We start from the raw sequence: 13,833 nt of genomic DNA on the forward strand, positions 1-13,833 counted from the left end.
GCACACTTAGTTTGGACTTGATATTACATGTCTCATGACACCTAATCATAATTAGTGAAATTTTGGCTCTAAAATTTGGCTCCACAAATTCAATTGAAATTTGAATAGAAATTCAAATTTCCCTTCAATTTTGTGTGACACTTAGGCTATAAATAGAGGTCATGTGTGTGCATTTTTTCAACTTTGATCATTTGAGAATTACATTTCAAAGTTCAGACCTCATTTGAGGCACAAAATTTCGTGCCCCTTCTCTCCCTCTCCCTTCACTCATCTTCTCCTACCTTCAAGCTCTTATCTATGGCTTCCTATGGTGGCGAGCTTCTTCTTGACTCATCTTTTCCTTAAAGTGGTGTCTCCAATCATCTTTCTTCCTTCTCCATTCCGCTGCCATTGAACTTCAAGAAGCAAATGACTCCATTGATGAAGAAGATCCAAGGCCTACAAGCTCCACATGGAGCTACATCATGTGGTATCAAGAGCATCTTCATCTAGGTGATGTTCTTTTACTTCCTCTATCTTTTTGTTCGGTCAATTCACTTTAATTTCTTGTTATTCATCTTATTTTCCATGTATATCCTCCATTGTCTTGTGGTTTGGTGCTTTTTAGAGTAGATTAAAAAAATAAATCGATTAAATCTTAGATCTACACTTGTTCTTGCATTTCTTTGGTTCAAATTTTATAGATCTATTCTTGAATCATGTTTTTGTGTTGATTTTAGGTTCTATCATTTTTCAGTCATAATATTCTTGTGCTAAACCTTTAGATCTGAATTTTCTTCTAAAATATTGATTAGAAAAAAAAAACAAAAATCTTAGTGTAAATCACTTAATCCATGTTGTCTTAGAGTTATGTTTACTCATGGTTATTGTCACATTATGTTCTAAGTTTGTGTTGAATTTTTATTTTGTTGATTGAATTCTAGATACATTTGTTCATGTATTCTTGTCATTCTTAGCCTATCTTTTGAATTTTGAGTCTAATTCATGCATGTTATTTCGTTCACAACATGTTCTAAATAAATTCCTAGAAGTAATCTTGTTGTTGAACTTTTTTTTGTTTTTTTAAGTTTCCTACATGATGCCTATAATGAAGTTGAGTTGTGGTGCTGAGTTGAGACTGGATTTGTGAATCAAAATAAGTCTTCAGCTCTCTTGAATTGTGTTATTCAAGGTAATTGAGCATAAACAAACACAAATAGTAACTATCCAAGCCTTAAGCAACATAAACACTATTCTTGATTTCTAGGTTGAAATCGTTGGTGTTGACAACTTGAACATACGAACTTGTATAAATTACTAGGAATTGGTCACTGCGAATTTTGAGCTGAAATGTTTACTGACTTTTATAGACATCCGGAATAAAATTATAAAAAAGAACCAAGAGATTTGGATAAAACAAAAAAAATACGAAAAATCACACAAGCAGACAGAAAAATCAGTGTCCAGGAAAAAAATGTGAAAAGGAAGTGTGCTTGTTGTTTTGGCTCAAAATTTGTTCTATAATTTGTGCCTATTTTATACCAACCATAGTTCTGAAATTTAAATTGAAATTAGTGTGAAAACAAGTGCCAAAACTAGAGGTTTCTTGAGTCTTTTTTTTTTTTATAGTTTTTCTACTCTAGTCTAGAGTCATTCTAGGTTTCTCTTTGAGTCCTAACTTGCTTTTATGTGCTTGTCATTTCTTTAATTGTTAAATAATCCATAAAAAATTTGTCTTGATAAAAATATATTGGTTTAGCTTTCATTTCATTTTTTTTGTCTTTGTTTATTGCTTGTCGCTTTGTTTCCTTGTCTGTGAGTTGCCATATAGGGAATTGCAAAGGAGGATTGGTGTCATCCCTTTAAGAATTTGAGTCAAGAAGCAAGGGGCCAACCACCTTAAGAGCTATTGGACTAAGAAGCATTCCAAATTGAGTGAATCACCAAAGAGAGAACAACCACCAAAATTGAGAACCTTTTTGTAATTTTGTAATTGACTATTTACTTACCTTCATTGCTTTCAAATTTTGTAACAAAAAGGTCTTTCATTGGAAGTAAGTTGGAAGCCTCCAATAGGTCACCCTACTTCCATTTGTGTGTAATAATTTTAGACAATTTTTTCTTAGGATAGTGAGTGTTTTGTTGGGAACCTTAAATGAGGTTATCCAAACACTCTTAGGAGCTGTCTAGTTTACATTTCTTTCACTTTAATTTGTTGCTTACTTTCATAGCTTATTTTCTTTACTAGTCATACCTAGCTTATCTTGTATTGCATAATACTTTGTTCTTGCTTATCACGCTTATCTTGAGTTCTTTTGGAACCCTATCTTTTACCTTTTTTTTTCAAAACCGCAACAAGAAAGAACCACAACTTAGGAACCAACATGAGTCGTCATTCATCTAGTGTTAATGGCAAGGGTACTAGTCATAAGGACCCTTTATCTAGAATCTTAGTTGAGTTGAGTTCCCTCAAGTTATGGAAAGAAAAGAAAAAGGAAAAGAGATGGTAAAAATAAATCAAGATGAGAAGGAACAAATAAGGGAAGAAGAAAGAAGGAAAATACTAAAAGAGTTAAAAAAAAACATGTCTCCTATAGTAGTCATAACTCTTGCAAGAGCCTAAGTGAAGAACTTCGTGACTATTATGAAGGAAGACATATGTCATATCTTAGACCTCACTCCCATAGGAGGGAAAATGAAAGAAAGCCTCAAGAGGCTAACATTAACCTCCCATACTTCCATGGGAAGGACAATGTAGAGGCTTACTTAGATTGGGAAATAAGGGTAGAGTAAATACTTAAAAGAAAGTCTACTTTAAAATCTTATGGCTCTCACTCTTATCCAAAGAAAGACCAAGGTCTAGGCATCTTAGGGGCAGCACCTTCTAAGCCCAGAGATGATAAGGGGGAGACAATAGAAAAGCAACCCCCTAAGGCTAGTATGCAAGTGAAGACTAGCTCTATAAAGTGCTTTAAATGTCATTACTAAAAAAATAGCTTTTTACGACGGTTAATAAGTGCATTTTACTACGATTGTCAACCGTCATTATTTAAAACGTCGTTAAAATGAAATCAATTTTTACGACGGTTATTATAATAACCATCTTTGAATGTACGAATTTTTCAAAGACAGTTATTAACTAATAACCGTCTTTGTATGTTGTGTCAGCATTTACATTCAAAGACAGTTATTTCGTAATAACCGTCTTTGAATGTGAAAACCAGAAACCTTTTAAAGACGGTTATTATGAAATAACTGTCTTTGAATGTCAAAAGAAGAAATCTTTTAGAGACGGTTATTTCGTAATAACCATCTTTAAATGTCAAAAAAAAGAAACTTTCAAAGACGATTATTTCATAATAACCGTCTTTAAATGTTAAAAGTATAAACTTTCAAATACGGTTATTTCGTAATAACCATCTTTGATTGCCCTTTCAAAGACGGTTATTTTGTAATAACTGTCCTAAAAAGGACATCAAAAGTGAGAAATTATCAGACATTAAAATTAATATCCAGACATTAAAATACAATTATGAGTTTGATGACAAGTCATAATTTAAAAATTCCATGCATGAAAAAATACAAGAAAGAACATACATATTTAAGATGCTACTTCCGTAAATGCCAGTCGCCTACAAGTTCTTTTTTTTTTTGTTTTCCCTATGGATTTCTCAAGCTAATTGGTATTTCAGTCACTATGACAAGAAGTTTCCTTAATATTAATAATCAATAAAGAGTATACACTGTTCATTTCAATAAAAGAACAATAACATTGATTGCTAAAAAAATATAGAAAGAACATAAATATATCAATACCAATTAAAACAAGAGTTTAATAGATATGAATAGTTAGTGTAAAAAAATTTACACTGTTACAAAATTATCAGCAAAGTCTGACCAAGAGCCCCATATTCCAACAATATCCCTCTGCAAAAAAGGGAAACAAATATTATTATAAACAAAAATCATAAAATTAATGTTCTTGAATAGAGAACAATAATAATGCTGACAATGTCCTCAAGCATGGAGAGTGAAAGATGAGTTTCCCAAGCATCATAGATCTTGGTGACATGAATTACAAGGTGAGAAGGATTAGGGGCATAAAATTAATGTTATTTGAATATATTAAAATAACTATATTGAATGAGGGCTTTTTTATGAGTCATTAATCAATAAGAATTTTTTTAGCTAATTTGATTAATTTAAACATGGATAGACAAATATCACAAAGGACATGCACCTAAAGTTGCTAATTTTATTTTAATCTATACACAAACTTTTAATTAATTAATTTATTTAAATCTATCATATTTTTCCAAAACTAATTAAAATGATTTATTAGAAATGTTGTTGTATGTGTGTGAAAATGAATAACTGGAGTTAAATTAGATAATTAGAGGAGTGTAAGATTAAATTAATTAATTAGGTGAAGGTTAGATTATATTTGATTAATTTAAATATGGATAGACAGATATCACAAAGGACAGGCACGTAAAGTTGCTAATTTTATTTTAATCTATACACAAACTTTTAATTAATTAATTAATTTAAATCTATCATTTTTCCAAAACTAATTAATATGATTTATTAGAAATGTTGTTGTATGTGTGTGAAAATGAATAACTGGAGTTAAATTAGATAATTAGAGGAGTGTAAGATTAAATTAATTAATTAGGTGAAGGTTAGATTATATTAATTAAGTTAGTGGGCTGATAGGAGGTTAGTTGGGCTGGATGAAAATTTAGTGAAGCCTAACAAGTGTTAAGGGTATGTTCAAGTTTTTTTTTTCTTAATTGCTTTGTCATCAATTTTTACGAAACAACCTTATTTTATTACTAACTTGAATTGTTAACCATGAAGTATATATAATGATTTGAAATTTAAAATTGAGGTGTGAATAAAAAAGAAAATTGTTGATTGAGAAAAGAGAGAAAGCAAGTTGCATGGTACCTGTAGCCATGTATTCAGGGGCTGCGTAATCATAGGGGCCCATAACCCGCGTGCTTACGTGAGATATTCCATCGACGGGCCAATTACAATTGTTTGCAGCTGAAAAATGGGTGATATTTAGATTAAATAACAACAAAATTCCATAATCAGAAGTTAAAAAAAGTAATGAAAATAAAAAAGTACCATTCCTATTTCATTAGAAAGCAAGTAATGAAAATCAAATTTCAAAAGACAACACATAACAATAAGACAGAAATAAAAAAAAGTACCTACTAGTACAAGTGAACCAATAACTCCATAATTACATTCAAGATTTGTAATTTTAATTGTAAGTAAATTGAAGATTTTTTATATGCATTTTTACTCTTATTGCAAAATTACATTCAAGATTTTTAAAAGTAATTTTTTTCAAAGATTTAATTTATTTTCCCATATTCCTTAAATATAATTTTCATTTAAATATACTACATTAGTAACAAAGCAAAATTGAAGATTTACCATCAAGCACCTCCATTTTAATTTGGGCCATCTATAAGGATCCAAATCACTCGTTCCAATCAACATCCCACTACAACACCTGCAAGATAGGAAGATGGTATTATGACACAAGCTGGACTCCATGTCATAATCTCTTGGAAACTATTCCAATCCAACCTGAGCACAAAAACAATTGCAATTAATAAAAGCTCTGTGTAAAAAAAAAAATAGAACAACATGAAGAGATATTGATGACTGTATGCAGTACTTTTTATTTTTATTTTTTTACACTAGATATAGATTAAATTTTAGTCACATACTTATAACAGTATTCCAAAATGTTATTAGTTTCTTTTAAATGATATATTTACTAAATAAATTAATTAAATTTATAAAATTGATAATAAATAAATATTTTGAAATAATAAATTACATTTAAATTTTATAGTAAATAATTTATATTGTGATAATAGTTATTTTTAATTATTAATAAATAATTTATATTGATAATAAATAAATATTTTGTATAACTATACCTGCATTAGGCAACAAGATATAGAAAGAGTAACTAAAGTCACAATAATATTTAGATACTTGAAATGATTTTAGAACGAATGCTGGATACTTATTAATCAACTCCCAATCATCTGTATTATAACAAATGCTGCAAATGATCAACCCAGGTAATAGGTTGGAGGCATGTATGGAAGAGAACGAAAATATCATAGCAAAAAGGCTTAACCCAAATAAGGTTAATATAAGTTTCTCTACTTATGTGCTTTAATGTCATAATAGTGACAATATTAAAGACAACCTTTATAGGTGTGAAGAAAAAGCTAAGTTCTCTCTTTTTGTCCTGATTTGCTTCACTTTAAGTTTCAAAGAAAGGTTTGGGATACATAAATAATACATCCCTACATTTGTAATCTATGAAATTTATACAAGCCAGTAATATTTTAGATTTATAGCCTTACACATAAACACAGGAACCAATTGCCTTCATAGCCATACAATCAATATACTGTTTTATGGAACTAACAACAAAATAGGATTTGAAATGAGTCTGCCAACCAAACAACTAAGAATAGTTATATATACTAAATGTCTAGTTACTACTTTTGGAGTTAAAATTCAAATTCAACTTTAAAAGACTAGTCTTCACTACAAAACAAAAATGAGAAAATGGGAATTTAATATACCTGAAAACTATATCTGTAGTGCCTAGTTGCAGTGGTAAATCATTCTTCTTCAAAAGCCTCATTACTTCCACCAACAGTTTAGTATCATTGTGGTTCTTAGCATACGCCTGCAACAAATTGATAGAAATTTACCAATTAAAAATTGGAACAGTATCTTAGTGTGCAATTACATGACATAATTCTCTTTTAGAAAGTTATCTTTGAGCATCGGTTAGCTTCCCAACATATCTCCATATGTTCTCACCTGCATAGCAAGTTTATAGAAGGAAAATAACTATGCCAGGCCAAGAGGTATGAAGAAAAGTAACCAAAATTTAGCACACAAATTCCTCTAGTGGTCACTTCATCCTATAATAAGTAATGCACAACAACATTAGAAGCAATAGCACAATAATATACTTCCTCAAATACTGAAAGCTCAAAGCAACATTAAATACAAATTGCTAGCTCTTATCAACCAAACCTTCCAATCAGGGCTTTCCAAGCTCTTCAGGAGAGTTGGTGAGATCTTTCCACTGATGTCTTCCCGGGGCAAGCTATCCAGTCCACCAGCAACAACAGTTGAAGATGAGTCTTTTGCCTTGACAGTTCTCTTGGTAACTGCAGATGCTCCCTGAAACAGGGGAAAACAAAATAAAATAAAATGACAGCATTAGGAAATCATGATACTACATAGAACCAATGTTTTAAATCTCTGATAGCAGAGCAAAGCCGCTGGTTCAAAAAACACAATAGCGAGATTGCATATAGCGGGATAGCTGCTATTTTGAAATTTTTATAGTTTATATAATGTATACTATATACATATAGATTCTCAAAAATAATAAAAATTTACTAAAAACTAATGACATTCATAATTAACAAAAAAAAGTCTAGACGTCTTACACAAAACATACAAGTAAATACCAACAAACATTAAATACAAGCTTCCTAGATAGGAATTATATATCATCAACCATCATTTTCACTATAATTACATATACAAAAATCATTTCAGGAAATTAAAATCCCACAAATAGCCCTCCAAAAAAGTCTTGATATCTCTATTCAGAGGGATTTTTTGGAATCAACGCATAGCATCCACTACAGACACTATTCAACCCGCTATTTGGTCCACTATGGACACTACACTAAACTGCTCCATTACAACAGCCCCCGTAGCGGGTAGGGGTCACTCCGCTTTGCTACACCGCTATAGCATGCTATTGATAACCCTGCATAGAACAAACCTCAAATGGATTCTTCTCATACTCTGTATCCAGGGCACTGAGCAGTGCAGGCTTTACATCAGTAAGAAACCCTTTAATGTCTGCAAGGAGAAAAACCTTAGAGCCTTGAAAACAAAATTGAGAGAAATCAAAATTTGAAAGTTAACGCAAAGTGACTTGGACCAACAAATCTATGTAGAACACCCAAGAACTTAATTGATGCATTTCTAGTCGCAACATTACTTGAATGCAGCCCAATTTCTTTAAGAAAATCAATTAAATCTTGCAAAATAGGATTTACATTATCAAACCATAGAAACTTCCAATAACAAATAAAATATCTAACAATTTTGTTAATTCAGATAATGCACCTTAAGCTTTATATGTGAGACACCAAAATCTTCAACAGCAGAAACCATCCACAATTACTATTTTGACTATGCTACAATCACAAACATAGAATATCCAAAAACAATTTACCGCTATATTATTTTTGACCCTGCTGAACTTTTTGTCAAGTTTCATAAAAAGAATTTTTTTCTCTTACTAAAATTTGGTAAGAAATTATGAGACTACAATGAAATATACAATTTTACCTTATTATCTAATAGTAAAAAACTTGTTAAAGAAAAATGCATATGCTACAATATGTTTCTTGTCAAAGCCGCACAAATTCGAGGCAAGTTCCCACCTCATAATCTTCAGATAATTAGCAATGGATAATCAAAAACAGTGCAAAACAATGGCATTGAATAGAAAGGCAATTCAATTATTTAAAACAGTGACAACACAAAATGAGTAGCTAAATAATCATAATTTTACTATATGACTCTTCCAACAAAAATAAAATATCAAACATGTCCTTTCCAAGGCATACATTTTTACGATTCACAACACAAGCTAGGATGCACTTACGCAGTTATCCCTAACAATTAGAAGATATGATTATAAAGCACAACCGTGCTTACTCTTTTAGCCCAGTAGCTATTGTTCATCAATAACTCATTCGTGACTTGCATCTTCCCTGCCACCAACATTAGCATACATCAGTAGTAATACAAGCTTCGTGACCTCACACGAACCTTATTGATTGGGTTTCTTCGAAGCTTAACCTAAAAGAAGGTTAAAAGAAGCTTAACCTCATTTCTTCACGAACTGCGATTTCGAGTCGAGAAGGTTCGCGCCGACCGGGAAGTCAACCTCGAGTTGTAGAAGAACAAGCTTAAGGAAGTCAACCTCTGGTTGTAGAAGAACAACCTCATGTTCAAAAGAGTGAACAACTTAGGGGCTTGCTTCAAATGCGAAATGAGCAACAAGGTTAGGGTTCAGAACAGTGAACTCAAATGCGAAAGCAACTTAGGGTGTTTTGAACTAAAATTTTATTTTTTTTTATTTTGATTTACGATGGTTTTTTAATATAAACTGGCGTAAATTTTAGTACATAAAACATTCTATGGCGGTTTTCAATAACCGCCTCAGAATGTACGTTGTGAATTTCAATTTTCAACATTATAATTACAAAATTGCCACCATATCACTTTCTAAAGCGGTTCCCTTATAACCGTCGTAGAAACGGATTCGTAAAAAAGCTTTTTTGTAGTAGTGTGTCTTGGAAGAGGACACATTACTTCTCAATGTCCCACCAAGAAAAACATGATTATGAGGGGCCAAGACATTTATAGTAGCCAAGATGAGGCTACTATTTCACCTTCCTCCATTGAAAGTGAAGAAGCAAAAGGGGAAGATTATAGTGAAGAAATCTAGCCCCAAGAAGAAGGACAACCATTAATGGTTAAGGAGGAGTGTAAGGAGGTAAGTGTCTCCTCCAAGAGGTTAGCTAAGAAGGAAAATCATTTTACAATAAAGAAAAACATTAAAGAAACTTCCCCTCTTAGAAAACCTCCACATTTTCTCCTTTGTAAAAAAATACTTGTTAGCATTGCCACACCTCTTGGGCTTGAGTTTATTCCTCAAGTAAAGGAGTTGTTGGATGAGGGTTTGGTTCGCAAGAGCTTAAATCTTTGTGCTTTGGTGGTGCCTAAAATAGGTATTATCAGGCACCAAATCCCCTAAAATAGTTGGTATGGTGAATGTTTTGAGTGGTGCAACCCTCTTTTGTAAAATCACTCGTGCACCCAACATCTTTATGATTTGTGTACATAGGGACTCATTAGGTAGGTTTGTTCTTATTTTTAGTTTTAATACAAACTTAGGTACTTATATGGGACACCTTAGGTTTGTCATACTTTTTGGTAGGAATAATCAACATAAAAATACAGAAAAATGTATGTTTTATTGCATTACTTTTCTGAATTTTTTAAATAGTGATCAAAGGGTTCCCATGAACCCTAAGAGAATAAAGGTTATTCCTGAGTGGCCCACTCCACCAAGTATAAGAAAAATTTGGGGCTTCCATGACTTAACTAACTTTTACAAAAGGTTTGTCCCATATTTTTCTATACTTGTAGCACCACTCATTGAGTTGGTGAGGAACCATGTTCCTTCATGGGAAGATGTCCAGGAAATGGGTTTTCAGACCTTACCTTATTCAACATACCCAACACCACTAATACATATGTTTTTATTCTTTTTACAGGTGTTGAGGATAAAAGCCCAAAGTTTCAAGAACCTCGGGATTTGAGGTCAAATCCTTTTCAAGGGGGAGAGAATGATGCAATCCTATCCCGCAAGAGCATTGGATAGAAGACTCCAAGAAGATTGAGCCAGAGATGCAAGAGAAGACCCTAGGATTCTCATGAGCCTTAGGGTAGATTTCGGGCCAATGAGCTAAGTATGAGCCCACTTATCTTTATACATATTAGATTAAGGTTTCATTATTTTTTGGCCTTGTATTTAGGGCTCCATAATATAGGTAAGGTACCCTAGAAATGTCAAATTTTTCAATCCTTGTATTTTAGGGCACCTAGACTAGTTTTTGTATTAGGGGTAGTTTTGTAATTTCACATGCATTAAGTGAATATTTTATGTTTGTGGTTGGAAATAAATTTAATTGAATCGGGAGAAGCCCAATCCAATTAAATTTTAGAGGGGGAGGTGAGCATTTTCTTGCTACATCCCATTGCCAAATCATATAGTCACACTTTGTGCATGTCCTTCATGCTTTATATGCCTCATGACACCTAAGCACACTTAGTAGAGAATCTTGAATTAGTGGGCTGAACCATAGCTAAAATTAACTAATCATAATTAGTGAAACTTTGGATCCATAAATTCAATTGAAATTTGAATAGAAATTCAAATTTTCCTCTAATTTTGTGTGGCACTTAGGCTATAAATAGAGGTCATGTGTGTGATTTTTTTCAACTTTGATCATTTGAGAATTACACTTCAAAGTTCATACCTCATTTGTGGCACTAAATTTCGTGCCCCTTCTCTCCCTTCACTCATCTTCTCCTACCTTCAAGCTCTTATCTATGGCTTCCTATGGTGGTGAGCTTCTTCTTGACTCATCTTCTCCTTAAAGTGGCATCTCCAATTATCTTTCTTCCTTCTCCATTCCGCTGCCATTGAACTTCAAGAAGCAAAGGACTTCATTGATGAAGAGAAGATCTAAGGCCTACAAGCTCCACATGGAGCTACATCAGTCACCTCCACTTGTGTTGCCAGGGGCGAAGCCACTGGGCCATGCCCCCTCCCCCCCCCCCCCCCCACCAAAAAAAAACAAAAAAGGTTTTATGTATTCCTTTTAAGCTATATGTTTTTTGAAAAAAAATATGGGCCTACAAGTGGATATAGCCCACTTCCACAAACACACAACATCTAAGACAACTCCATCTGAGCAACATAATAATAATAAAAAAACAAGTCAAGGCTAGGGTGGACCACTTGATAGGTGGTTCATTGTGGACAAGAAATTTTAGCCATTAGATTAATTTATCTTAATAGGTTATACATTGTATCCTAAACACCAGATTATGTCCCCTAATCTCTCTCCTTAGCCCCAACAATTGTTCATAACCAGTCACCACAAACCAAGCTAATCACTGTCAACCACTGCTGAAGGCAATTTTCAATGTCACGATTTTGCCATTTTGACTACAACGTTGGCGCCGAAGAGATCTCAATAGTGAAAAGAACGGTCTTGAAGAGAGCCTCCTCATATGCCTCACTTACCACCACTTCCATCGCCTAGATTTGTCGCAGATCTCTGACTTTGATGTCAAAATTTGCCACAGAAACAAAATGGAAGAAAGATGAACATTTTGAAACTCATATTTGAAAGTAGACAATGGACAAAAAACTAATCTTGTTCGATAAAAAGTAGCAGACAACATTAGATGAGCTTCTGTGGGGGCTTTCTTCTCCGCTTCCTACAGCTACAACTAGTGGAGAGAAATCAAAGAAGGTTCGAGAGAAGGGCTGAGGTTTTTTAGGTTTTCTCAAAGCGACGTCGTTTGGACAATTTTGTATTTCTTTTTACGCGGAAACCCAATTTGGGTTTTAAAAACCGGTCAAGTCACCAGGTTTGCACAAAACTGACCGGGTCTGGCTGGGTCATATTGGGCCAAATGCATGACCAATCCAATAACCAAACCGGCCCGATTATGCTACCAGGTTTCGGTTGGATCGATTCGACCCATGGTGATAATGGAACTCACGACGGCAATAGCGGGACGATGGCAAACACCAACGGATTGATGAAGATGAACCATGGGCTGATGAAGATCAAGCATGGATTGAAGAGAAGAGGATGAGAGAATTTGAGAGGAAAAATGGTGTAAGCGTGAATGAATGGTGTGAAAGGAGAGATGGATTCCCAATCCGTATTTCACATTTTAAGTGTGAATGAATGAAGGACAAAATTAGTTTTTCACTTCATATGCTGGGTATAGAAGAAATTGTGTTGGGTGCAGGAAGAAAATCCCTCATGGTGATATGATGTTCATGGTGTTATGGTGTACCACCCTCTGCACAACAATATTGCCTATTTTCTCTCCGTAATAATTATCAACGACGGCCACCCAAAACAAAAAATTGTTCTGTCACAACCACCACCAGCCACTATATCGAGACCCACCAGCAACCGGTTATCAGGACTAGTTCCTAAGTTGGTGTCAAAGCTGGATTTGAGATTAATTCAATAGTCGTACTCAGATCCCGTGTCGTTGTACCACCACACGATTGTCCAGGACCACAACACTCCTCTATGTTGGAATCGCGATATTTGTGATCCAGTTCATGGTGAGAAAGGAATATAGACGAGCAAAGCAGAGACTTTACCACCATGAAATGCAAAGAGGTTGGTTAAGGCCACGTAGAAAAAGAAGAAGAAGGAAGGACACGAGAAGAAAAACTTCCATAAGCTTAGATCATTTCTGCTCGTGTTCGTCAGCGACGTCTAATGTGCACAACGACGACGATGATAATCTCAAAGGGTTTTTCCTTGAACTGCATCCCGCAAGGTCATAGAAATTGTTCTTCCTCCTCTATGGTTCTCGAATTACGAATCACAACCTCATCTTCTTCATGTTACCATTACCAATAGAACAAACTTGTAAAAGTATTCAATTCAATATTTCTACAATCATGTTTCCTGAAATTCTCAAGTGAAATTGAAAATTGAGAATGTTAGTACTTCGTTCCTAAACTGATGGTGAAAGGGTGACCGACGAGGGTGAAGGAGAATTTTCCCGTTAGGAGTGAACGAGAATTTTTTCCGACAAGGGTGCATAAGGGGTGACGAATTGATGGTAGGAGGATATGTTAGGTGCAAGATAAGATAGAATGGGTCTATGATAAATCTGTGTAGGATAGATTAATCCAATGCTTATGAATCTATGATAAATTTGTCTTGGTGTTTTTGTGATAAATGTCTTGGTGTTAAATGAATACATTTTTAATTTTAAAAAATTATAATTTTAGTTTAATCTTCTATTTTGTCTATATTTGTTTTAGTTCTTATATTTTCATAAATTAAATATTTTTTGATATATTAATGTTAGGTTAAAGTTTCAATTGAATAAAAAATAAAGAAATAAAACATCGACAAAATCAATGAT

This window comes from Glycine max, chromosome 6, assembly GCF_000004515.6.
Source record: "Glycine max cultivar Williams 82 chromosome 6, Glycine_max_v4.0, whole genome shotgun sequence".
Lineage (NCBI taxonomy): Eukaryota > Viridiplantae > Streptophyta > Magnoliopsida > Fabales > Fabaceae > Glycine > Glycine max.